Source organism: Trachypithecus francoisi, unplaced genomic scaffold (assembly GCF_009764315.1).
Source record: "Trachypithecus francoisi isolate TF-2019V2 unplaced genomic scaffold, Tfra_2.0 Lachesis_group10, whole genome shotgun sequence".
NCBI classification, from domain to species: Eukaryota; Metazoa; Chordata; class Mammalia; order Primates; family Cercopithecidae; genus Trachypithecus; species Trachypithecus francoisi.
Window position 1 is genome coordinate 45,737,604 of NW_022681455.1, and position 25,718 is coordinate 45,763,321.

A 25,718-nucleotide genomic window follows, 5' to 3' on the forward strand; every position below is an offset into this window, starting at 1 on the left:
AAAATCTTGTTTTGTCCTGTTCCTAGAGAGGGGTGGGCAAAGAATCTAGCAGTGAACTCACTTCCTTACCAGCTTGTGTCTGAAGGAAGGAGTGCTCACCTTGAGTAAGGCCATTTATTCCAACTGTGGGACCTATCAGGGGTATAGATGCAGTCTTGATGGCTTCATGATTCTAATCTCTGGGAACATGAACATGGCCCCGCAAGAGAACCTCTGGCTCTCAGCAGAAGATCTCAGGCAGCCCAGACATAGGCTAGTCTGTTTTCTTTTCCACATCTCTTTTGGGTTCTTAAAAATAAAGTCACCCAAAGCCCAAGGATGAGTAAAAATGGACCTTGGCCTGGCGGGCTATAGCCTCAGAAGAATTCTCCTAGTGAACATAACTATAGTTTGGAGATTTTTTCCCCCCTTGGCCATTGTTTATTTTTGGTAAGTTCCCCCACTTGCGATAAGGTTGAAGGCCTAGGGTAGAAAAGTTGCTTTCTCTGTGTCCTGTGCTTTCTGAATGCTTGGGCTCACCACAATTCTAAAATAAGGACCCAGGAAATCATGGTGCAGAGAAGGTCAGCCAGTGGCCAAGCTGACCCACATCATAGGGAGAGTTAGAGACCTTGAAGATCTGCTCATTCTTAACCCTTTGGCACTATTTTCTAAGAAATCTTGGAAATAGTTAAATTGCAAGAATAGGAAATGTCCTGAAAGCATTTGGGTGAGCTTAAGCCAGGGAACTTGTCTGCAACTCTGAGGATGTAGATTTATTTATTTAAAAAAAAAAATTAAACATCTGTGTGACTTTAAAGGGCATTCACAAAGGAAGTGGTCACAGTGGCTTTCTTTCTGTCTCCAGTTTTCTCCAGCAGGATGGTCTAGGGCAAATCCCTTTACTCCTCTGTGTCTCAGTTTCTTGGTTTATGAAAAGGCATTGGGCTAGATCTTGGCACTACTGACATTTCAGACTGGATAATTCTTTTTGCGTGTGTGTCAGGGATGCTGTCCCGTGCATTGTAGGATGTTTAGCAGTGTTCCTAGCCTCTACCCACTAAATGTTAGTAGCACCTCCCTAGTTATGACAATCAAAAATGTCTCCAGATGTTGCCAAATGTTCCCTGGGTGGCAAGATCACCACCGATTGAGAACCACTGAGCTAGAGGCTTTATTGACAGAACTGATGTGGGAATACATTGTTTATTAAATTAGAGTAGCCAGGCAGAGGCTGAGGGACTTCCCAGTGATTGCTATACAATCAACCTTTTCCATCCCTTCACCTGACGGCACCCCAAGATTTGGATGTATTGTGAGGGCTGCTGTTGACTTTTTCATCTGCACTTCTTCGCTCCTCTCTGCAACATGGGCTGTGCAGCCAGTGAACAGCCCAGCTGTGGGTCTTTGTTAAGCCTGGATTGGTTGGCCAGATTTATCATGGCCTGTTTCTCACTGAAACGACAGGCGGAAGAAGAAAGCAATTTCTGCAGTGTTTTTGACCTCTGGTGTCCTCTATCCCCCAAATATTTAATCATCAGGCATTTCTGCAAGAGTGGGTGTTTCCTGTTAACTCAATCCCAGCCGGGACTGGCCCAATAAACACCTCAGGTCTCTGTCACAGAGTTTATTTGGCTGGGAAATGGGTATTGCCATGTAAACAGGAAGCCCCCTGAAGTTATTATCTACAGATGCAGTGGAAGAGCCACATGTTTATATTTATGAGACTTGAAAACAGTCTGAAAGGCAAGGGAGGATGTTAGAAGCCTTCATTGGCAGTCAGTGAGAGCAGGTCCTATAGCTCTTTATTAGTTAATTTTTCATTCCCTCTGGAAATGGTTGGTAAACAATAATGACCTAGCCAAGAGCCACTGCAGAAATGGAGGTACTGGCTTGCCTGATTTAAGCAACCACCTGTACCTAGATTACCAGGTTAACAATAACAATCCTATCAATTGGCCTCTCTGTCCTAACTATTTGAAAATTATTTTAGAGACCAGTCCTAGGAAGCAACAATTTGGAGGTATCTAAAAAGGTAGGATGCTTATGATAACACTGTCATCATCTCTAAGTTCTTCTGGGGAAGCAGAGGACAACTCAGCTGACTGCTCCAGTTGTAGCGAGTGTGGGCCAGCTCACCTGTGAAATCCCAAGCAACCCCTCATGCGTTCACTCCTTAGTCAGTTTTTGTGGGGCTGGAGAGGACGTCTTCATGCAAGAGTTCGTAACACCTGAGCTGCCCAGATATTGGTACTGGGAATCAGGCTTGCACCCTAGGCCTATGTACCCCAGGTATACTCCAAATTGCTCCCAACCCATCTCTGCTCTTCCATTGTCTCTCTCCTCCAGCCTGGAAAAGGTGCTTAAGAAAGGCCAGGTAGGAACCAGTATGTGGAGAGCTGATACTCTTGATTTAAACTGTGGGTTCTGAGCAAAGGCAAGGGAGTCTTTCCTTCCTCACCACCATTCCTGTGGACCCTGAGAAGCCTCTTTGTGTCTTCCTAGCGGCTTCTCAGCAGTAGTTATTCAATCAGGTGGCCTTGGAAATGAAATTTGAAAAAGTTATGAATCAAAACTTATCAAGGAAAAGGATCCACTGTAGATGCAAAGGGTAATACACCAGGGATGTGTGTGTATGTGGTGTGTGTGTGTGTGTGGTGTATGTGTGTGTGTGGTGTATGTATATATGTGTGTGTATATGTATGGTGCATATGTATACATGTGTGTGTGGTGCATGTGTGTATGTGTGTGGTGTGTATGCGTGTGTGTATATGCGTGTGTGGCATGTGTATGTATACGTGTGTGTGGTGTGTGTGTATGTGTGTGTGTGGTGGGTATGTGTATGTGTATATGTGTGTGGTATATGTGTGTGTGTTGTGTGTGTGCATGTGTATGTATGTGTATATGTGTGTGGTGTATGTGTGTGTGGTGTGTGCATGTGTATGTATGTGTATGTGTGTGGTGTGTGTGTGTGTTTGTGGTGTGTATGTGTGTGTATATGTGCATGCGCACACAGGTATGTGCATGCCTGAAGGGAGGGAAGGAGGAGGGTGAAGTTTGGAACGGATACCTGAACAGCCACCCACTCAGGGAAAGTCACGTGCTTAGGAGACACAGTGTTTCTTGGCCTCAGTTTATTTCTGCAAATTCTTCAAAAAAAAACAGCACTGCCTTTATCCCACAAGTGATGAAGAAACAATTACCTGTCTTCAAAGAGGTTATTGGGACAACGGACACTGGATGCTCCTTGATATGTCAGTTAAGGGAGCAGGGAGAAGCTAACATTTAAGGAGTTTTTAGTAATTTTTGTAAAGCTTTTATTCAAAAGCTTGTGACTCAATCCAGCCCTGCTATTCAGACATGCTCAGCCATTTGGGAAGCAGAGGGATCAAATCTCTGGAAACACATTTAACTTTTACCAAAACGTATTTTAATTCATTTCTTATTATCTTGTTGCATTGATGTCAGGCCACTTAGTAGGGTTTTCTGCAAAACTTGCTTCGTGTTTTCACATTGCAAACATAGCTCACTTCTTGATTGCTATCTGTTCTTTCCAGGTCATTCCGTCCCACTCCATAGCCAATAAAAAGGGAAGAATTTTCCCCACCTGCTATTCTTATAAAGAAATCAAGGACATAGAGCAAAATGCTTTTAACAAAAGGGCAAAATTCTTCCACATTAGCCCTTCAAGGAGTAGCTCTTGCAGCAGTAACATTAAATGGGACCAGAACACAAAAACGCACAGGCTCATGTGGCCTTAGGAAATTTCTCTGGGAGGACCAAAAGTTCCAGAGTTAACCCGAATGTGGAAAATGGAAACAGGAAAGAGTAGGCTCCGTGGAATTAGAGATACAGTATATAATGGCAGAAATTAAGGGTGTTTTTGAGAGATGGGAATACGAAGAACACCCAAAACACAATTGGATGATGGATTGATAGAAAGGTACAAATTTATTTAAAAGCAGCAAAAAGCAGACAACAAAACCACATGACACATAGAATTGTGGCACAATTAATAAAAGTGTTAGGATTTAAATGTCCTTTGACATTCTTTCTTTCCTAAAGCAAGTCACCTGTGTATCCTAACTCCATCCATCTACAGCAGTGAAATAGTTGGACCAGTTTCATTTTCTGTTTCTCTGTGAGTTTCCCTTCATTCTTCTGCCCCCAAATGAGAGAAGTCTTTTATGGGATCGTTATTTATCCCAGAAATACTTTAGCCTGATTTTGTTCTCCCTAACCATCATTTAGTATTTAAATCATAGAAATCACAATGACTTTACTCTTTTTTAGTAGAGTACTTAAAGAGCCTTTGTGTGTGTAGATTTGGGAGCATAGAACATTTGGCTCCTTGCAGAAATCTTATTTATGGCTTCACAGCTGAGAAATACAGAGATTATTATTGCATACGATTCTCAACCACACCTTCTGGAGCACAAACTGTGAGCTCAGGTTGTGCAGGGAAAGATTGGTGAACCAACCGTCATTCTTCGTGGGCATGAGAGGGAGAGAAGGATCCAAGGAGAAAGCAAGTTTGAACTTCAGCAAGGAGTTAAGTGGTTAATAGGAGCTCAGGTTTTTTTTTATTGGCTAATAAAACCTCTCAGGGTTTTTCATATTATATGGTCCCTTCAGGCTCCTAGCCCAATGGCTTAAAAAAAGGGAAAGACAAAAACAACAACAAAAAACTGGAGCCTAAATACCAATGCAGTCCCAGTCTTGTTTACTTTTTCATTTCCGCAGTTGTAAAAAAAAAAAATTCCTCTGGTAGTTCAACTTTATCATAGGAACTGCAGGAACGGACCGTGTTTGAACAACTCCAGTCATTCCTGCCTCCCAGTGAAAGGAAAAAATACGCTCTGTCTCTGTGTGCCTGTTTCAGAAAAAAAGTAGACCACGCTGCAAATGATGGATGCATCAGGAAATTTTAAAATGATATTGAACTGAAATACATCTCTGGAATCCTGAATGCAAATGATCTGTGTCCTTTTATTGCCAGTGGTGCTGTTCTCCCAACAGAGCAGGATGTTCTTGTTTTTAATAATAGCCAGGCCAGATGCTAAATTCTCCTCAGCAACATGCTGTATAAGTGAGAAGGCAAACAGCTGATTCCTGTTAAGATGAACACCAGGAGAATAAGCCAGAACGTATGAGAATTCTCTGGAGGTTTTTGCTTTGTAAACCCCTGTTTGGCAGAAAGATCACAGAATCTGAACTGAAAACACAGTGTGTCCCCTGCACCCGTTCCTCGGCAGAGCTGCTTGCTGGGGGCCTTTGAGCCTCTTGCCTTTGCCACCCAGCCCTATTCTAAGCTATCCAGAAGATGAGCTCACAGGTTTCCCAAGAGGGAAAGTCGGAAGCCCTGAGCCCTTTGACTTGTAATGACTGTAGAAAAATACTCATCAATAGGAGGATTTTCTTTTTACTTGCTCCTTGCCGTAAAAAATAGCGAAATCCTGAACACGAGCCAATATTTTTAAATGGCATCTTTGTTCCATCTTTTTCACTACCTTCTTCCCCCTGTCAGAGTCCATCAAATCCCTCAGATATTATTCCTTTCAGAATAAGCCACACATGCAAGATGCTGCTTTCTTCTTTGCCAGGGAGCTGCCAGAGCCTGTGTGGGGCTCTGTGCGGCTGGACTGACCAGATCAGACAGTGACCAGGCTGCACGCCACTGCAGATCAGACAGTGACCGGGCTGCACGCCGCTGCAGATCAGACAGTGACCGGGCTGCACGCCGCTGCAGATCAGACAGTGACCGGGCTGCACGCCGCTGCTAGCTCATGCCACCTCCAAATGCTGCTCTGAAGGCCCTTCCTGGGGTGCCCTGTGGGAGGGGTCTGCAGAATGTTGTCTTCCAGTCATTCCTGGGGGCTTTGCTTCCAAGGCCTGCAGGAAAGTGAGCGAGAGAAGAAGGGGATGTTAGGAGCAGGTTGAGAGGCTCGCCCCAAAAATAAGTTCCTCAAAGACCCCTCTCATTACCTTTGCTCTTCACATCCTCCTCCTAAACCCTCATACTTTCTGTCTCCAGCTGCCACATCCTTCCCCGAAATGCAGAAAGGGCACAATATCCTTTCTATTTTTTCCTCCCTTGCTGTCCTTGAAGTTCGCTTGGCCCTGATCTCACTAGTATGAACATCCTGGGGGGAAAGGAATGGGAGCCAAAGATGATTTTCCTCTTTTCCCACTTAGGATGGCACTGAACCCCATTGTCTTAATTTCCTTTTGAGGAAAAGTCAGATTTGCTACCAGTAGCATGATCACATATGTACCTGGCACTTTTCTTAATGTTTCACGTGCCTTATCTTAATCTTCCCAGCAAACTATGAAGAAGTTAGTACTGTGTTTATCCCCATTTTACTGATAGGAAAACTGAGGTTCAGATTTGTCCAAGGTTATACAGCTATTAAGACTCAAGTCTAGATCTGCTCGATACCAGACTATGTTCCTAAGCTCAAACTTTGGGCGCAATCTCTTTATCATCTGTGTGATGGAGGTTATGAGAAGCAAATGAATTAATGAGATCTAAAAATGCCTAGCAAAGTGTCTGGCACATGATAGATGTAAACTAGATGGTACATATTATTATTGTTGATAATAATTAAGGTTTTTTTAAAAAGCATAAATAAAATTTTCAATTAGTTTGAATCACAATAGAGCTGAAGCCAGAAGTGGAAGATTTTTAAAAAATACTATTTTAGCATTTTTTAAAATGTTGCTCTTTGACAGAGGTTTTTTTTTTTTTTCTATATATTTTGTAAACTACTTTTCTACTGAACATTATGGCTAAGTTTGGCAATTGACTTACTATGGGCTGCTTCCCAAGGGAACCCAGAGATATCGTATCACGTAAACCATGAATGGAATACATCAACACCTTCAGAACAAGAATGTTGACCTTACCCCCATCCCAATCCTCAATCTGTAGTCTCTTCCAGGGTTTTCCATGTAGGTATGTTGAGTTTTGTGTGAACATTGTCACTGAAAAAGTTATTATCGCACTTAATTTGGCAGCATTGGCTTCATCTCACTAGAAAGAGACCCAAGCCAAGAAATTCCTGTCAGCTTCAACCTTACCTTTCTATGAATGGCTCTGGGGTCCTCTTTGCAATCTGACAAAGGGGCAGTACCCAGTTCCCCCATATCTGAATTGGAACCCCTGATATAGACAAGGTTTTGTGTTGGTGTGCAGAAGCCTGGAGGAGCCCAGGGATGGGGCATGACTGTTTCTTGCCCTAAATGATTTAAATCACTTTGAATGAATAGGTAGGCTTCTCTCCAAGTATCTTAAAGTACCTTGCAGACTATTTTCTTAAATCTATATGAAAAAAAAGTTATATTTTACTGAAAGTCCAGATAATAGAAATGACCTCTCTCCCTCTCACACTCTCTGCCTTCTTTTCTTTCTTCTCTTTGAAAATATTTATTGAACAGGTACCATAGGCAGACCAATATGTTGGAAGGCTTGCCATCATTAAGAAGCATATTGGAAAGCATGTCTGTTCAACTTAATCCATTTCAGTAAAAGGGGTTTTTGTCACACCATTCTTTATTTTAAGCAAATTCATGAATTCTTCAGGTTGCAAAAAACAGAGATTAAAAGTTAGTAATTATTTTGTAGAGAGAATTTAGACAGTTTTGATTTCTGTTTATAGCCAGTTTCATTTTCCATTTCTCATTTCCTAAGGCAAACACTCAAATATTTGTAAGGTACTTGGCATCTATATTTAGTCCTACGAGACTTTCATTCCCACCACATGTATGGGTGGCTTGGTGTTCTAAAAGTGGGTGATTTTCATACAGTCAAAGAGGGAGAATCTGCTCTTCCATTTTCCCCACCCTGTTGTAGCAGCCATGGAGCCAACTCTCCATGAAGAGGTGAGCTGTGTATTAAAAGGGGCACATCAGAAAGTGGCAAAAAGTTCTGAGTTCCAGATCCTTAACCCCTACTAACTAGATGCATGACCTTGAACAAGTCACTTAACCTCTCTTGACCTTCTCCTTAAATCTGGACAATAATATATTGCCAGCCAGATGGTCTGCTGAAGGACTTTGGGGCTCTTACCTATAGATTTGGAATGGCTTTTAGAATGGAGAAATTATGGGGAGTTTTAAAAGACTAGAGTCTGTCTAACATTAAGAAAGAGAATGGGGTCCATTGTTTACTGCAGAACCGGCAAAATGCTCATTTTGTAGAGGATGGGGAAATGGAATCCCAGAGATGTCAAATCACTTTTGTAAGATCACCCCGTAGATAGATGATTGGAAGTCAAGGGTCAGGACATCTGTTTCAAGCAGTTTCTATACTCACTCACCATAAGAGATATTTCCTTTCTTCATAATAGTAGCACCTTCTGCATTATATTTTCATTAACTACTTATTTAATTTCCTAGTTTTCATGAACGTATTTTCATTTGTATTAAATTTAGGCAAACTGATTTATTAAAACTTTCTTATATAAATTAATTTCCAACATGCTGATCCCATACCATGCTCCAGCTAACCTTATTAGTTAAAGACTTGTTATGTTACTTTATTTAAAACATAGATGAAGTTAGCATACCAAGCCTGATTTAGTGGATGAGAAATCCAGTCTAGGAGCATCAGTGCCATTTCTTCCTGGAGAAAGTTGATGTATCTGTTGGCAACATGCTTCAAGTTGATTTCCCTTTAGTGGACAAGAGGGATTTTCTCACCCAGACCCTTGCCATCAATGCTAAGGGTAGATGCAATGGCCTTGCTGTGGAAAGGTCTTTCTATTTGCTGTTTCAAGCTTTGGCCTCTAGAGATGGGGCCATAGTCTTGACTTCATTAACATGATGTCCTAGCCACCCAAACAAATCAAAGCATAACAGCTATTCTTGAAAAAGGGCTTATCATCTCAATTGTACCTTTTATCTGCTTGCTGTCTAAGTTACCTATAATCCATATCCCTTTGTATTAGTCCATTTTCACACTGCTGATAAAGACATACTCAAGACTGGGCAATCTACAAAAGAAAGAGGTCTAATTGGACTCACAGTTCCACGTGGTTGGGGAGGCCTCACAATCACGGTGGAAGGCAAGGAGGAGCAAATCACATCTCACACAGATGGCGGCAGGCAAAGAGAGAGAACTTGTGCAGGGAAACTCCTCTTTTTAAAACTATCAGATCTCATGAGACTTATTTACTATCATGAGCACAGCACGGGAAAGATTTGCCCCCATGATTCAATTCCCTTCCACCAGGTCCCTCCCACAACATGTGGGCATTCAAGATTCAGTTTGGGTGGAGACGCAGCCAAGCCATTTCACCCTTCAATTTAAAAAGTAGAAGGGGAAAACCATTCTAATGGGGCAACCATAGAGCACACAGGTATTAAGTATAGTGTTATAAGACTTATAGTTCATCTGACCCCTGTTTAATGATAGACACAGCCATTATTGTGCCAAGTGATTATCAGACATAAGTGCCGAGCCATTTACAGGGCAGAGGAAGGTGGAAAGCTGAGAGGAGGAGGAATTTGTGGCTTCACCCCATCCCTTGCTTGAGAAAATAATTGTCATTGGTTTGCTTCAGTCCCCAACTCTAGTCTGATCTTAAGGGAGGGATTACATTTGTATTCATTCAAAAATATTGATTAAACACTTACTAGAAATGATGAAAATGAAAATGAATGGGATACATCTCCATCCTCATGAAGCTCACCATCTGCTCAGAGAGACAGAAATATAAACCTCACAGCCAGGTGCTGTACCTCATGCCTGTAATCCCAGCAATTTGGGAAGCTGAGGCAGGCGGATCACCTGAGGTCAGGAGTTCAAGGCCAACCTGGCCAACATGGTGAAACCCTGTCTCTACCTAAAATACAAAAATTAGCTGGGCGTGGTGGTGCACACCTGTAGTCCCAGCTACTTAGGAGGCTGAGGCAGGAGAATCACTTGAACCTGGAAGGCAGAGGTTGCAGTGAGCCAAATTGTGCCACTGCACTCTAGCCTGGGTGACAGCACGAGACTCCTTCTCAAGAAAAGAAAGAAATAAAGAAAAAGAAAGAAAGAAAGAAAGCGAAAAACTTGTACAGTGCAGCAGATGCCATATGAACCAAGGGCAGAGGGGGCCCCAAGGAGGCAGCAAGTCTTGGGAAAGGCAGCAAGATGACATCTGGGCTGGGTCTGGAAGCCTGAGGAATTCCTTGCCACTCAGGGTCTGAAGCTGAGCTAGTGTCAGCTCACATCCTCCCTGCAGTGCAGCACCTGGGAGTGGACACATACTGCCAGCATGGAGCTCCCAGGTGTAGCTCTTCAGAAAGATAAAAAGAAAGAGAGAGAGAGAGAGACAATGAGCCCAGGCTCTGTGGCATTCTTTAGGATGCCAGACTACACGTCCACAGATAGGATGAGCAAGGGGCATTCTCAAACGGGGTGGAGTGGTGGGGCAGGGTAGGCAGTATGAGAATCTCTGTGGGATAGGAGTCATACTTGGGAAAACCATATTCAATAGTAGAATTTAATAATTAAAAACCGAGAGAAACATCTCTGTTGTTAAAACAGATAGCATGAAAAAAATGTGAGATTTTAATGTTTAACAAAAGAGGGCACAGATATAAAAATGTTGAGATGACAGCATAAAATGTCAAATTTTCAGTACAGAACAGGGATATATTTTATCTGATTGCTAACTCTGTACCTACTACCAAGTGAACTGGAGTCTTGATGGAGCAGTGAGGGATAATTTTGGCACAACGGACCCTTCAGCCTTCAATAGGAGAGGTTGTCAAGCATAAATGGTTGGGGTAAGACCACTCTACATGGTCACACATTCGAAGAGCTTGACAAGAGCTATGCTTGTGACCGATCTTATGTAAAATTTTAAAGCAGGATCTTGGGGTCTTCTCCACCCACACCTCCAGAGCTCTCCTTTGGAGGCCCGCAATGCCCCTAGAGGACTTCACATGGACTCCCCTCTCTCTAAGCCCACATCAGCTAACCCTTTCCTGTGGACCTCCCCTTTTATAAAACGAACCTGTCCTGGATCTCACCCTTGAGGAGTGAATTTGCATTTCCAGGGAAGTTTTCTGGAACCATGAAAACTTCACCTTCAAAGCCCCATAGCCTCATGGAAAGGCAGGAACCTTCCTAGGGATGCTTTTTTGGCATCCTCACTTCCCATCCTGGAGCCACTGCCTCCTTGTGGGCTACTCTTCCCCACCCAGCTGAAAGCTGGAGATGTATCCCATTCATTTTCATTTTCGTCACCATTCTTCTCTCTCTCGCCCAAGCATCCAGCCCAGATCCCTTGAAGTAAGAGAGGCTCTGAGCCCGTAGCCACTGTGGGTTAGGGTGAAAATGAGAGAGAGTTCTGATTCTATCAGAGGCCCATTTTGGGAGCTTGCATTGATTTCTGTCTCTGTGAGAGTCATTTTATTGATTCATGGAATCTTTATTAGAGTTATTAGAACAAATGAAACACATGCATGCACACACACATTAATTCATCTCTACCCCTCCCAAACCACTGGCTGGCGAAATGAGTTATATTTCTAGCCCTGACATCTTGCCCGTTTGTCATTCTCCTTCCTGGCCACATCAAGTTCCATCGGGTTTGAGTTTATTGGCTACACAGTGAAGTTTATGTTGTCACAGAAATTAACCTTGATGGACAGGGATATGGCCAGGAAATCAGGAGAGCTCGGCAGCTTCATGGTGTTGGCATAGCTGAGATGTTAGGGTGCCTGGAGCCCTCTCCAAGAAAAATCAAAGCTGGCTCTTTGCAACAGCAAATGAGTGCAACAAGACACTCCTGAGGGACGAGAGCCTGGACGTGACTGTGAGCCGTCCAGTTCTCATTCCACCCGTCCACCCTCCCCTCTTCCTCCCCAACCCTTCTGGTACCCCCCACTGCCAAAAATCCTTCCCCGTGCAATGGAGGCAGGTCTGGGAGGCCTGAGGTTAAGCCGCTCTCTTCTACAGTTCGTGGTTAGCTTTCGTAGCTTCTTGGCTGCTTGACAACATTGGATAATAATTCAATATTTCTTACTGAAATGCTTGACCTTATTGTTAGTTTTTGTGACAAGGGGAATTTAAAGGAGCTGCAAAAATGCAAGCAAGTGTGGCTGAGAAAGGCCAGGGTATGCCACTGAATAGTGAACAGTTTCTTTTTCTGACATCTATAAAATTTAGGTGAAAACAGGTCAACATTGATCTTGGCAAATGGGAAAGCCAGTTCTATTGTTAGCAAACGAGCTTCAGATACAAATGTAAGTCTGGTTCAATCAAAACCACATTTGGTTTTAGAGACTAGTGATGTACTTTCTATATATAAAAAAAGTGTATTTATATAGATACAAGAAGTAAAAATATTCTTTGGCCAAAAGGATCATTTTCTAAGTATCAAATCAACTTGTTAAAGTACCAGATGGGACCCCTTTCGTTTTCTTTTAAAATTTGTAGGGTGCCTGCCCGCGGCATCTTCTTTGCTCTTTATTTTGAATTGGCAAGGGCTTTTGAAGATTATAATCATGTATTAAGAAAAATCCTGCGTCCCCTAATGTTGGGACTTAGTGTAGACTGCGAGCTCATGGTTGAGAGAGAAATGAAGTTATAGGATTCAAATATATAGCTCTCCAGATTTGGCCTGAGTTTTAGAATCATTTTTATGGGCTGTTCTCAAGAGTTTCATATGCTGTGTTTGAGCTCACAGAGAAGGAACATCAGAGAAATTCAGCCACTTGCCAAGCCCAGACCGTGGAGTGTCAGTTAACTTTAGCCCACTGGCAACTTGCTGGTCTTATTTTCTCTCTGTCCTGTCCTGGGATCACCTGGAGTCCTTGTCCTGCTAGGAATTAGAACAATCGTAGGGGTCAGAACTCTTTTCTTTTCCCACAAGCTCCCATTAACAAATGAGGAGATGAAGCTCCAGAGCTAAACGTGTGTTGGTTTATAGGATTCTAGAAGGATTGACTCTTTACCGGGAGATTTAAAAAAAAAATTGAGTTGAAATTCACATAACATAAAATTACTCATTTTTAAGTGCATGATTCAGTGTTGTTCAACCACCACCTCTGACTAGTTCCAAAACATTTTTATCACTCTAAAAGAAAACCTTGTGCCCATTAAGCAGTTGCTTCCTGTTCTCACCTCCACATCCATTTTTGAGTACAAGTTGACCTGATTAGCTTGCTTTCCACAGAGTGTCCAGTTAGGGATTCACAACTTTAAATAAGGCATGGCTATATTTCTGGATGGGACTCGGAGGAGAGAGGGAGTATTTCTCACAGGAAGCAGCAGAGGTCCTGGGCTGCGATTGGGGTGGGATGCAGGAGAGACAGAGTCTGGAATCTCATGGTAACACAGAATCAAAGACTTTCTGAATGCGAGGGAACCATCTGTTGGGGTAGCTGCTCTTTCTGGGGCAGATTTTTGGTCTCCTGCAGAGGTGATGATCCCTTTAAAATTCTCACCATTCTCACTCTTGGGTGTCCCGCCTTCCCTTCTAGGAGGTGTCTTATTCCTTTAATTTGTGTTGGTAGGCATCCAGTTCTGGCACCAGGCAGTCCCTACTCTGGAAGCCGGAGGTAGTATAGTCTCACCCAGGTCTTGAGAGGGTGGTCTCCCTGGGATGCTAACTGCAAGCTGTCTCCTTCAATACCCATCATCCTCCCATATAATCATTTTCAAATGGCAAACGATAATGAAAGCTTTCCTCTATTTTGCTTCCAAGTGTCAACATATCTACACAGGTTATAGATGCATATGTGAGTTGCCTGTTTAAGAAAAAAAGAAGTTTGAGGGAGATTCGAGTATGTTCAGGGAAGACTGAACATTGCCTCGGGTTGCTTTCCAAATGTTCTGTGGGAGGAGGCCAGGACCATGGTCCAAAGACTGAAGAACTAGGTTGTTTTTAAGCTGCCTCTGGGCAAGGTCAGCAGGTGGTCTCTCCTGAGTCAGGTTCCTTGTGAATCTAAGGGTAGCTTAAAGTTGGGACTGAGACAGGAGTGGGGAACCCAGAGGCCAGTTCTGGCTGTTGAAGATGTGTACGTAGATCCTGAAAGGAAAAACCCAAGTCTCTGACCCCCTTGAGGTCACATGTTCTGGGGCACACAGTGTCCAGGTCTCATGGTGACCCTTCTTCGCGGGGCATCCGTTTTACTGAACAGATTGGGATGGGTAGGGTGAAGTTAAGCAATTTAATTGGTAAGTAATTTCAACCATGTTTAAAATTAAAATGTAGATGACTGAATTATGAGATGCAGTATAAAATTCACAGGAGTTCTAAAGATAAAACAGGACTGTGGCGAAATCTACTTTGGGCCAAACCCAGGCAGACTCCCCAGTACTGAGGCAGTTAGGTGGCTGTGATAGAAATAATTGTGAAGTCCTGTCAGTGTTCAGAGCATGTCCCCAGAGGCCTACGGAGTGGTTGGCTCTTATAGAATTTTCTCCTGCATACCTTGTCCTTTCACCCATTCAACTCCATCCCTTCCTGCAAGCCATTTCCCACCTCCTCCATGAAGATCTCCTTGCCATTCTGACCCAGTTGCTCAGTGATCATATATGTAGCCTGCACTGTGAGTTTGGTCCTCCAATCCTCTCACACTCTGTTTCACTTATGTATTGCTGATTAACAATTTATGCCACAATTTTGTGATTTAGAGCAACAGTCATATTATTGCTCACAATTCTGTGGATCAGGGATTCAGGCAGGAGTCAGCAGGGTGGTTCTGCTCCACAGGGGATCTGCTGGGGCCATTCACTTGGATGCATTCAACTGGGGTTGGGCTGGAAAGTTTGAGTAGGCTTCACGTATGTACGTGTCTAGTTTCTTGGTGCTTCTCTACGTGGCCTTTCTCTCTCCCAAGTGGCTAGCTTGGGCTTCCTCATAGCATGATGTTCCCATGGTAGTTAGAATTCTTACATGGCACAGGCTTCTAGGAGGCACAATAGTGCCTAGGTCTTTTAAGGTCTACCTTGGAAGAGGGGTGGGCAGGGTCACTTCCACTGTGTTCTCTTTGTCAAAGCTAGTTACAGGGACCTGCCCAGAATCAAGGAGAGAGGAATAAGTGGAGAGGCAACAAATTTAGAGTTATCTTTAAACTACTACATGCATTAATAGTTGAAACCCATCGTGACTGACTTGGAAGCCCATGATCTTAATCACTTTGCAATGATTCCTCTTAGATATCACGGTTCTCAATGATCCCTCTCAGTGCTGACTGCAGTGGGACTTAGTGAACATCTGGTGATTATTTCAGGGTCCCAGCATCAGTAACAGGTATACAAGGAGAAGAGATTTCGGACATGAGGCATCCCTGCACAGGCAGACACCTCTTCATCAATACACAAGGATAAGAGGCATCATGGTGATAAAGAAAGTGAGTGTTTGGCAGGAAAAGATGAATCCCTAGTATTTTGTGAAAGGAGTCATTATATGCTTTCTTGAGTGCTGTAATAGACTGAGTATATGTCAAATAACCGGCAGTTGAGGGAGCCTTGGTAAGGGGGAAATGGGGGCTCACATCACTTTACCAGTTTCAAGATCTGAAGGGAAGTGCTGGGTGACAGGAGTCCTCTGAACGTCCCCGTGCACCTGGGGAATGCCCTGGCCATCACTCAGAGATCCAGCAGGGTCCAAAGAGCCACCCTTCCAGGAAAGCAGAGCTGGGACTCTCCAGAGAAAGAGGCTATTGTTTCTTGCCACTTTAAGTAGCTGATGACAGTACAAAGGAATGCAGTTAGGACCCTCCCTTCTAACTATGAAGGATTAGAGACTGAAGAACCAGACTGCAGAAGCCTCTGGGCACAAGGTGTGGGAAATGCTGTGGAGGCAGAGGGGAGCCAATGTTTCTTGGGGATGGCAACGTTGATTCTAGAATTCTGCCCCTCTACTTCCCAGCTATGAGACTCTCTATCTCACTGGGCCTCCGTTTTCTCATATGCACATTGGTGATATGAGAAATGCACAGTGGTGCTTCTCAGGATTTTTTTTAAAGAATTAACAAATTAAAGGGTCTTGCATGGTGCTTACCACAGGGTAAGCCCTTACTAAACATTACATTTTTTATCTCCAAAATGTTAGAAAAGTTGCCTTAGAAATTGTTGAATTCTGTCTATGAATGACCATGCTGAGGCCTGGAGATGTTAAAATGATTTCCAATATGTTGGTGAATCCACGTTTTCTCCTCTTGGCCCAGGGCTCTTGTTTCTGTTCCATAGACACTGAAGCCCCTCTGTCAATGCGTTTTCATCATAGCCACACTGCAACTCAGAATGGTCACTTTTTGCCTCTGTTCCTGAGTAGAGTACTTTATATGACCCCCAAAGAACATGGGGTGACCAAAAGAGAAAATCCTAGCTTAAAAAAACAAAGCAAAACATTAAAAAACAACCAACCAAATAAAACCCATTAAAACACCAACAAATTTCAACATTAAAGTTTTGGAATAAAGCCATCGCCATCCACTTAAATCACATTAGTTAAGTCCTTACTCCTCTCTTTGTATTCATTTCTATTTTAGTTTTAAAAAAACTTACTTTAAAGATCAGAGTTCAGAATTCTTATTATTTAAGAGACAGGTTCTTGCTCTGTTGCTCAAGGTGGAATGCAGTGGCAGGATCATGGCTCACTGCAGCCTTGACTTCCTAGGTTCAAGCAATCCTCCCACCTCAGCCTCCTGAGTAGCTAGGACTACAAGTGCGTGCCATCACACCTGGCTAAAAATTTTTGTAGAGATGGGGTCTCACTGTGTTGCCCAGGCTGGTCTCTAACTCCTAGCCTCAAGCAATCATCCCACCTTGGCAAGTTCTGGGATTGCAGGCATGAGCCACTGCACCCAGCCAGAATTATTTTTTAAAGAAGAATATGTCTCATTCCAGGCTGTGCCCCACTCCACCCTTGCCTGCCACTTCTATACCAGACAACTTTTATGCAAGTCCAAATTGGCCTCCCTCTTATCAACAAGTAGCCCATTGACAAGGAGGCAGGGCATTTCAGTCGATGGAAATTAGTTTTCCAGATGAGTTGAGAGTCAGGAAGCCTGGATTCCATGAGACATTATACCAAGGTCCTGTTATGTTTTACTGCAAAACAAATCACCTCAAAACTCGGTGGTATCAGAGAACAACATTTGATTACGCTCACGGACTCTGTGGATCAGGAATTGGAGCAGGCACACTAGGAATGGCTTATCTCCACTCTAAATATTTGTGGTCTCAGCTGGTCACCTCGAAAGGCAGGGGGTGACCTGAAAGCCTGGGGGCTACAAGCTTCTGAGGCTTCTTCACTCACTCGCTGGGTGCCTGACTGGGCTGGTCGAAGGACGATCCCAGCTGAGACACTCTCCGTGGCCTCTCCAGGATAGCTGTCTCAGGGTAGTTAGATTTCTTTCACGGTAACTTGGGCACTGAGAACAAATGTCCCAGCCAACTTGGCTGGAGTTGTGTGACCTTTTATGACATAGCCTCAGAGGTCATATGGTGTCTGTTACTTTCACCATACTCCACGGATCGAAGCAGTCACAAGCCTGCTCACATTCAAGGAGAGGGGACCCCATCTCTCAAGGTGGGAATGTCAAAGATTTGCAGCCATGATGTTAAATGGTCACACATGGTCATCGAGTGTTTGAACACTGAGAACCCACTGCTTGACCAAATTGGTGCTGCCTCCAGGGAAAAGAGACAGTCTAATAGATGAGGCTTGGACATTGATGTATTGGATCTTTGGGGCATTTTTGAAGTTTTAGAGACAGAATAATTAAAAATGAGACTATCTTGGGTAATCCTGGGAGGGAGGTTAAGAGTTTTAAGCAGTTTGCTTAAGATTTTCATTTGCCACATCTGAGAAGTGGATCCACCACCATCTGCTTTTTAACTGGAGTGGGACTGCCCGGGCGACATCAAGGGAAGCTTTCGCCCAGAAGCCTGTGTGGGCATGAATTAGACTTTGCAATTTTTTCTACCAACAGCAAAGGAAATGGCAGTGCAAGGAACTCTCCCTAAGAGCCGAGAAGAAGGAGCAGTGGCTTCATTAGGAGGAGGTGGTTGGGCCCCACCCACTAGCTTTCCCCCACCTGTGTACATACCCAGAAAGAACATCATTTGTATTGAATCCAAAGAGGAGCCTTTGAAGCCCTCAGAGATCTTTAGAGCAAAGTGCTGGGTGAGGTCAGGGCATTCAGGAGGCCTGGATGGAGGGAGGGAGACTGGGTGTGCGCCAACCCCGAGCCGCTTCGAGGCTGCATGCAGCTGGAGGTTTGCTCCACTCACAGCTAGGCAGCCCCAGAACAAGTGGTCTAGGGCAAGAAACACGAGTCATCATGCTGCTCCCAACCTCCCTGTGTTCCCAGAGTAGCAAAAGTGTGTGGGGAGGGGAGAATTAGAGGACCGAGAGCTTGCTTTGTGTCGGACACTGCGTTACTCACTTTGTGTCATTAGCCAGTCTCATTTAATCCTCACAGTAATCCTACGAGGCAGGCATTATGATTCCTGATTTACAGTTAAGAAACTGAGGCTCAGAGATCTTAAGTATCTTTTTTAAGGCCACAGAACAGTAAGAGGGGATGCTGGAATTCCAAAGAGGCAGATTTCATTTGCCGTTCCAAATTCAGCATTGTCACAGAACAAGGACACCACCCTCTGCTCTCCTTTTCCTGTCTTCATTCTGTTCCACACTTTTTTCCTTAAACTATACTATTTCCATCACTAGATTTCTTGATGTCTGCAAAATCTAATCCCTTCGTAGTCAGGGTCAAGGAGTTTTCTGCAAAAACATATTTGAAGAAATGATGACCTAGAGCTGTGCTGTCCAATGAGATAGCCTCTGTCCACATGTGGCAGCACAGCTCTAAATAAAACAAACAAAATTACATTTAAAATGCAGTTCCCTGGTCACAGTAGGACTCTTTAGCCACGTGCAATGTATTATTGGACAGTGCTGCTTTAGAGAGTAAGTAGAGAAATAATTGCATTTTCATAACTAGTTCTACTGCTAGTTTAATTAATACTTTTAATGGTACTCGAAGTTCTTATTTATTCCGAGTCTTTCTTAGAGGTAAAATAATAGACTTTTTTTTTTTTACACTACTCCATAGTTTATAAACTTCATTCACAGACTTGATCTCATTTAATACAATAGCCTTGCACAGTAGAGTAGGGATGAGGTTATGAGTGAATTAACAAAGGTTCCAAGAGGTTAAGCAGCTTGGCCAAGGTTCTACAAACAGTAAATGGTAGAACTGGGGCTTCAGTGCAGAGTCTTTCGCTGTACTCTCCGAGGGAGAACTTGTGTATATGATGCCTGACACTATTCTCAGGCAAAATTATTAAATCAAAAGTAATTTTTTTTTTTTTTTTGAGATGGAGTGTCACTCTGTCATCCAGGCTGGAGTGCAGTGGTGCGATCTCGGCTCACTGCAACCTCTGCCTCCCGGGATCAAGCGAGTCTCATGCATCAGTCTTCTGAGTAGCTGGGATTACAGGCGTGTGCCACCATGCCCAGCTAATTTTTGTATTTTTATTAGAGATGGGGTTTCACCACATTGGCCAGGCATGTTTCAAACTCCTGACCTTAAATGATCCACCCGCCTCAGCCTCCCAAAATAATAGGATTACAGACAGTAAGCCAACATACCTGGCCTAAATCAAAAGTAATTTACCATAGCTAGGTGTGATGGAGGATAAATAGCCAGTACATGGAAACGTAATCAACAATACCTAGTCAGGCATGATATGTGTCAAATTAATATATAAAGAGTAAGTCATTCATTCATTCATTCTTGTATTTCATGTGAAATACGTCCCATCCACTGTTCTAGACACTAGATACAATAACAAAGGCAGATAAACAGTAAATTCATAATGAAATAAACAACATCACATCAACTTGTGATAAGTGCTTTGCATAAACAAAAAGCAAAGAAAGGGCAAGGAGTGGGTGGCGATGTTGTTTTAGATAGGGCTGTTAGGAAAGAGCTTTCTGAAATGGGCACACTTAATGGGAACCTGAAGAAAGTGAGAGAGTGAGCTATAACTTTAGGGGAAACAGGGCCAAGCCACAGGAGCCATAAGTGTGGGGCCCTGGGGCAGGCACATGCTCTGTTTTTCTTCTTGCACTAACAAATCTTATGTTCTTTATCTGATTATATATTTATTGTCTCTTTCCCTGGGTGTAATGCCCACACTTGGCTCTAGAAACAATCAGAAGGCTTATGTGCCTGGAATGTAATGAGAGAGTGGGGAGCGGTTGGAGAAGTCAGGAGACAGGGCCGAAACATGAAGGACCAGCAGGCTGCAAAGGACTTCAGGTTTTCTTCTGAAGTGACTGGGGAAGCCGTGGTGGTAGTGGATGGAGGGCATGAGCTATCTTAGGCTTTATTTGTTTTATTATTATTATTATTATTTAGAGACATGGTCTCGCTTCGTTACCTAGGCTGGAGTGAGCACAGAGGCGGGATGCTGGCTCACTGCAGCCTCCAACTCCTGGGTTCAAGTGATCCTCTTTCTTCAACCTCCCAAGTAGCTAGGATGATAGGTACACGCCACAACACTCAGCTAATTTTAAATAATTTAAAATTATTTTTTGTAGAGATAGGGTCTTGCTTTGTTGCCCAGGCTGATCTCAAACTCCTAACTTCAAGTGATCCTCCCACACTGGCCTCCCAAAATGCTAGGATTACAGACATGAGTCACCAAGCCCAGCCTGTTATATTACCTTCAATCTAAATTTTTATTTAGAATACTTTTAAGCTTTCAGAGAAGCTGAAAGAATTTTACAATAAATACTCTACCTAGATTATTCACCAATTAATATCTCACTGCAGTTCTCTCTCTCTTCTTTCTCTATTTTCCCCCCTCAACCACTTTAAAGTAAGTTGCAGATATCATGACTCTTCAGGCATAAATACTCATTACATATATATATATATATGTGTGTGTGTAATATATATGTGTAATATATATGTAATACATGTTATATATATCATATATATATCTCTCCAAAACATGACATCACACCTAGGCAACTTTAATAAAATAATATTATCTATTATTTAAATACTAAAATATGTTGATACATAAAATAATATGAAATATACTAAATAGCAATATGTTAAATTTTTCAAATTAGTTCAAGAATATTCTTCATAGCTCTTTAACAAAAATTCCATGATTTGATCAAGGATCCCATATTGCATTAGCTGTCATGTCTCTTTCATCTCTTAATTTGTAATAGACCTCTGCAGTCAAATTAATATATAAAGAGCAAGTCATTCATTCGTTCATTCATGTATATCACTTTTTCCCCTCAAAATTCCAGGAAAGGACTGTTCTAACTCAAGAAAACCCGGCTCAGTGAGTGCAAAGGCTTGGATGTCTGAGAAAAGGACCCCTTTAGGAGAGGCCCAGAGAAGAGAAGAGGAGCCTGGTTGGAGAAGGGAGACTGGGGCCAGATAAGGGGGATTTTAGGTATGAAGTGAATGACCAGGGCCCTAAGAAGCCACTGGAGGTTTTTGTCAGTGGCCCAGGGAAAGCAGCATTCGTCTGACTGCAGGGTGCAGAGTGGATTCGGGCTAAGAAAGCTTTCATGGTGGAAATGTGTGACATGGTGGCATTTGCCTCTGCCCTTGTCCTCTCCCCAGCCCCACCCAACTCTTCCTTCCTTCTGGTTACCAGAGCAAAGGTGTTATTTCCAATGCCATCCTCCTCTGCTTCTGGCTGTGTTGACCTCCATCCTCTGTTTCTCATCCTCTTCCTTCTTTCTGTCTGACATGCCCCCCGCCACTCTTCCTTTGAGATCCTTCACCTAAATTGGGAAGCTGAGTGAGAGGGAAGTTGGGGTCTTTGTCAGGGGAACTGATGGAACAACAGTGGAGTCCACCTGGCCTGGGTTTTCTTGAGTTAGAACAGTCCAATCCTGGAAGCTTGAGGGGAAAAAGTGAAAGCCTCGAACCCCGGAACTTTGTAGTTTCCAGTTTAAAATCACCTTGCTGCCTCTACAAAGTTCTCACTCTTCTCGCCATTCCTATAGGCTCCCTCCCACAACCAGGAATCTAGAACATAGAAAGCTTCAGACTTAGCTACCATTCTCATCAGCATGGAGGACCGTGGTCCTCCTGTGTCCCCGCTAGGCACACCCATGCTTCGGATGGCAGTTTCCTTATGGGGCCCTGGCTACAGCCTTTGAGGCCAGAGCAGGACGGAAGTCTGGTCCACAAGTGGGGTTCTTGGTGAGCATGGCCTTGCTTCTGTGGTCTGGTCTGGAAAGTAGCTCAGGCTGGGGTGATTGCCCTGGCTGGAGGGGACAACATGGCAAATGAGTCTTGAACAGGTTGGAGTTTGTAGGGGCCACTCAAGGCCCACCAGGTAGCTGGCTCCTCTGCTGTTTCTCACTATGAAACCCATTCTTTTTTGTTTTGTTTTGTTTGAGAAGGAGTCTCACTCTGTCGCCAGGTTGGAGTGCAGTGGCGCAATCTTGGCTCACTGCAACCTCCGCCTCCTGCGTTCAAGCAATTCTCCTGAATGCACCACCACACCCGGCTAATTTTTTTGTATTTTTAGTAGAAACAGGGTTTCACCATATTGGCCAGGCTGGTCTCGAAGTCCTGACCTTGTGATCTGCCCACCTTGGCCTTGAAACCCATTCTTGCACATATTGGTAAATGTTTAATAACTGGCTCTCTGAGAAAAAAAAAAGGAAGAAACTTTTTAATGTTGTTTACTGATTTCTGTGATGTAAATATGGCAAAGTTCAAGCTATCAATATGATATCACTAAAACCAGGGTTAGAAGTCATGCACACAATTTTTTCTCACAAGCTGGTGTGAAGAAGACAGGGCAGTGACAGATACTAAAAGGACAGAGGATTGGACGGACAGTGTGGCAAGTCCCGCAGCTGAGAGGCCATATGGTCATGAAAGCAGCGCTCTGTAGGTCACCGCTGCTCTGGCTGGTGGCTTCAGCTTCCTCGTCAACCATGGTAGCAGGAGCATGAGTCTTGAACAGGTTGGAGTCTTGAACAGGTTGAGTTCTGAGGGGAAGTAAGGAGGAAGAGGAAAGTCTCCTGGGTTATTTTGTTTGCCAAGCAAAATATAAATTAAGAAGCTGCATGAAGCATGGGCTGTTAGCTGTAGATCCATTGGATGGAATTTTCTACAATCTTAGGATGGATAGAAGCTAATGATGGTCTAGGTGAGCCCTCTATTTAATATTCTTTGACTGAAATTGAATTGATATGGGAGCAGCATGTTGGTTTAGAATGAAATAGGACATTTCATAAGCCAAGCAAAATGCAAAAAGCAGACAGGAAAACCAAGCAGGACAGGAAAAACATCCCTTGAAACATGAGCCAGGGAGGGTTAGGTTTGAAATGACAAAAGATCTGAGCTCCAGAGAGTCCAAGTAGTACATTCTGAACCAATTCCTGACAGAAGTCATGAGGCTATGGACCCAGGGAAAGACATCCATGGGTAATGGAAGCAGGTGGCTTAGAAAAAAAGGACCCTTTCCTCTAGGCACACTCCTAGGTAATCTGGTGTGTTTGGAACTAGGATGAGCCTGAAACTGAGCTATCAGAACACAGGCCATGGTAAGCCAGCTGGGGTGCGCCAGGTACACGTGGAGCGTACATTCCCCTATTGAGTTACAACATCCTGTGGGTTCATACCAGCCTCCCAGTGCTCCTTGCACAACCTGCTGTTCAGGGAGCTTTGCCCTAGGGTTGGGTGCTTCCTTGCAATGAAGAACATGGACACCTGCTGCACTATGCAATAGTAGTGAGGGTGGGGGGAGCATGGAGAAGCCAAATATGTAGGAAAGGCATCCTCTTCTTAACTGAGACTGCTGAGTCCCTGAGTGCCAGCTGCAGACCACCAATAAGGGTAAGTCCAGGTTAAGGATGAAGAAGAGACATCATGATGAATTAGAAAACCTCCTGACTCAATGTGGGAGGCTGAGTGGAATTATCTACTAGGGGCCTGTATTCTTAGCACCACTCTGCCCTGGCTAACCCTGCTACTAGGGCAAGTCTCTTCACAGTCTTGAGGCTTTATCTTCCATATTAACAAAATGGTGATGGTGGTAGCCCTAGCTGGTTTGCAAGTTCCTGTCTAATTGCTTAATTCTCTTTTTCACCAAGGCAAGTGTCAAGACTGGCTTCTGAGGAGTACAGGGGTGGCCTATGACCTAAACTAGCCTATTGGGAAATGCGGATGTGATTCATTAGCATGACCACCTCCATCACCCAGCATTTGCCATTCTTTTGTTAGATCCAGTGCAGTATGCCCTGTGTCTTTTGTCCATAGTGTTTCCAGCCTAGCCTGGGAAGTTGATACACGGCATTAGCACTGTGTTTGCCATACCATGTGCCAATGGCATATGTTGTGAAATAATTCCTGGTTCCCCACTGTATCTGGATTAGGTGTCAGGATGCTTAATTGCATTGCAGGTGGAGCACCATGCCTGGACATGGTGGCCATGCTTTTATATTTGGACTGGACAAAAGGGATCTTGATAAGAGTTTAGCCTTGGAAGGACTCCTACAGAGAGCATCTATGACCCCCAAAGACAGCTTTCAGGCCTGCTAAAAGTCTCCTTCTCATGGGACACTTACCCATTGATCAAATGACTTCTCACCCATGGGGTTAGTCAGTCCTGTTACAATGTTGTTTAACCTGTAACATGGATATAATATCTGCCCTGCCTTCATTTTAGGATTCTAGGGAAGTGCCTGGAAGAGTACCAAGTGCAGTGCAACTATAGGGTTATTAATAATGTTGCTATTATACATTTTGATTGATGAGATTTTGACAATGGGAAGGCCATTCTCTCCCCACTCTGACCACAGGACCTGTTCCTAAAAGTACATCTCAGTCCACACTCCAAAGACATTTCTTGGAACCACTTCTCATTGTGGTTCATCCTATAAAAAAGTTGCTCCGGCTCCAAGTGGGCATGAAAGTTCATCACAACATTTGCCATCAATAAAAACCCAATTCTTTCCATGTGAAAAGCATTACTGCTGTCAAATGGTTATTGAGTGATGATACCTGAATAATGAGAATACAGGAACCAGAAAATGTACAGAGGGAAACCTCACTGGGATGCCAAATTGTAAAGATAGAAATGCCAATATCTGCGGGAAATTAGTTAAACAGAGCAGAGTACACATGCCTTCACCAAGGAGGGAAGATGAGAGGGCAGGAGCGATGGAAGGTGGGGAGAAGCAACCGATAGAAATGAGAGCATCAACGATGCCCTTTGGACATGTCACAGAAGAGGGTAACCATGACAGCCCACAGACCACGGCCACTTTATGGCCAGACCTCTCAGTCCAGGAACTTGTTGAAAGTTATCTTCTGGAAAATTCTGTCACAACAGCTGGTGCCTTTGCAATTAAGCTTCTTTGGCCACACAGGACCCCTGGAGCTCATTTGAGACACTTCCACACCTAAGGGACAGAAGCCGGTCCAGAACACCAAGGCAGCAGCCTCTTTTGGCAACCCACCTGCCTGCCTGTGAGCCTTCCTGGCCAGGATGCTCTGCTGCCTCCTCTTGAAATGCAGCTCTGCCCTCTGATACTTCAGCTCCTGACTACTTTCCAGTTCAGCTGCACATGCTCACATGTTACCAGCCCGCCCCTGTGCCATTCCTGGCTGACCAGAAGGAATCAGTGTGGGTCAGTGCGGCAGACAAAGAATAAGGCTCTGGAGAAGTGCTGGGTTGAGCATGGCTGTATCCACTGCCTGGTGGGCCTGGGGCAAGTCGCTGA

The 25,718-nt window shown here is 43.8% G+C and overlaps 1 protein-coding gene across 2 annotated transcripts in view; it reads left to right on the forward strand.

Moving 5' to 3' along the window:
* RUNX2 (RUNX family transcription factor 2) overlaps window positions 1–25,718 on the forward strand; it is a 242,214-nt gene that overhangs the window by 127,903 nt on the left and 88,593 nt on the right. The gene's annotated exons all lie outside the window — the stretch shown is intronic.